Below are 2,157 nucleotides of genomic sequence, written 5' to 3' on the forward strand. Positions count from 1 at the left end.
TCAAAGTGCTGGGATTACAGGCGTGAGCCACCACACCTGGCCATGCAGTTCTTATAGTTGTAATTCTTGTGCTCCATTGCCCGCATTTCCCTTTTGACTGTTAGCCCAAGGCCTCTCTCAGCTTCTTAAAAGGAAGCTTCCATGCCTTTGTCCGGTGGCACTCATCATCATCTATTAGCCAGCTGCGGTGCATCAAACTTGCTTGTGCTTCAGATCTGTCTGATTTCCTCATCTGCTGCCAAGGGAGAAGCAGCCAAGCAGCTAAAGGTCCAGGAGATAATAGTGACAAAGTCATCTGAGGATGCTCATAAAATGTGTCTCAGATATGAGGCAGGATAGGAGTGTATTAGTCCATTCTAACACTGCTATAAAGGTACTACCGAAGACTGAGCAATTTATAAAGGAAATAGGTTTAAATGACTCTCAGTTCTGCATGGCTGGGGGGGCCTCAGAAACCCTACAATCCTGGCAGACGGGGAAGCAGGCACGTTTTACATGGTGGCAGGAGAGAGAGTGTGTGTGTGAGCACAGGAAAAACTACCATTTATAGAACCATCAGATCTCCTGAGAATTCGCAATCATGGGAACACCACCCCCATGGTCCAGTCACCTACCACCGGGTCCCTCCTTCAACACATGGGGGTTATGGGGATTACAATTCAAAATGAGACTTGAGTGGGGACACACCCAAACCATATCAGGTAGTGAAGGAAATGACCATGTTCTCATGACCATACAGCCAACACAATAAACCTCAGCACTCACACCGTATTTGAGCTCATTCAAGCAAAGCTATCTTCAGTAGGGACTTTCCCTTCTAGAAAGCATCCACATTTTGATTTTACCTGTCCTCAAACTGACCCTTTGCACATTGTAATAGTAAAAAACACACCCCTAGGTAGAAATTTAAGTTACTAATGAGACGTGATGTATGAAGAAGCATGAAGAGCTACTGTGCCTGTACAGAGGACCACCCAGCACGTGGGTACTAGCAACACCTCTTCTCACCTCCTTATGAATAATCATGCAAAACTCTCATAAAGGGAGTTTCTCCAGCAATAATCAATGCTGTCTCACCATTATGAGGAGCCAGCCCTGAATTCTCTCTCAGGGTTTACTGTCTATTCTGTACCTACCTTTTATTTTGCAGTAACTTATGCTATATCTCCTTGGTTGTGTCTTGTTTAAATTCTTTTAAACCAAGAGACAAGAACTGAGGTATCACAGCAGCTGTCAACACATGCATTTTGCTTTATTCATTTGCTATCTATCTCTTGGATGGACCTCTCCATTTTGTAGAGTATTCCATTGTATGGCTGTACAATAATTTAAACAGTTTGTACTGATGGCCTTTCTACTTTTGATACAGGGGTCTCTGTCACTCAGGCTGGAGTGCGGTGGCATGATCACAGCTCACTGTAGCCTCAAGCTCCTGGGCTCACGCCATCCTCCTCCTCAGACCCCTGAGTAGCTGAGATAACAAGTGCACGCCACCATGCCTTGCTGATCTTTTGTACAGATGGGGTTTCATCATGCTGCATAGGTTGATCTTAAACTCTGGACTGGCTGGACTCGAGATCCAGACCCACTGCACCCAGTCTTGATAGCCATTTGTTTTTATAAGCAGAGCAGCAATTAGTAGCCATTCAAGATACCCATGCACAAGCCTACAAGAAAGAAATTCATACATAGGTACAGGATAAAATCAAAAAGCTCATACTGGGTCAAATATGAGCCTTGTAAATTTTTAAAAACATTTTTATTATAAAATATCAAAGGTGTGATGGTTCACACCTGCAATCCCAGCACTTTGGGAGGCTGAGGCAGGAGGATCCCTTGAGGCTAGGAGTTTGGGACCAGCCTGAGTAACACAGTGAGACCCCATCTACACACACACCCACACCCACACCCCAACTCAATACCACAAACAAACACCTTGGCTCAGGCGGCTTCTTCAGACTCCTGAGACCCCATTTCCTGGATCATCACAACCATCTCACAGGATGCAATGAGAAGAACTGTTTAGCACTTTGTAGACTTGGCTACAAATCTGTGCAAATTTGGCTACAAAATGTTACTACCCTGACAAGAAAAGAAGCCATGAAGTTAGCCAGCAATGACAATATACTTCTGCCGAGGTCCCACCATCATAACTGT

This window comes from Cebus imitator, unplaced genomic scaffold, assembly GCF_001604975.1.
Source record: "Cebus imitator isolate Cc_AM_T3 unplaced genomic scaffold, Cebus_imitator-1.0 Scaffold50, whole genome shotgun sequence".
NCBI lineage: Eukaryota > Metazoa > Chordata > Mammalia > Primates > Cebidae > Cebus > Cebus imitator.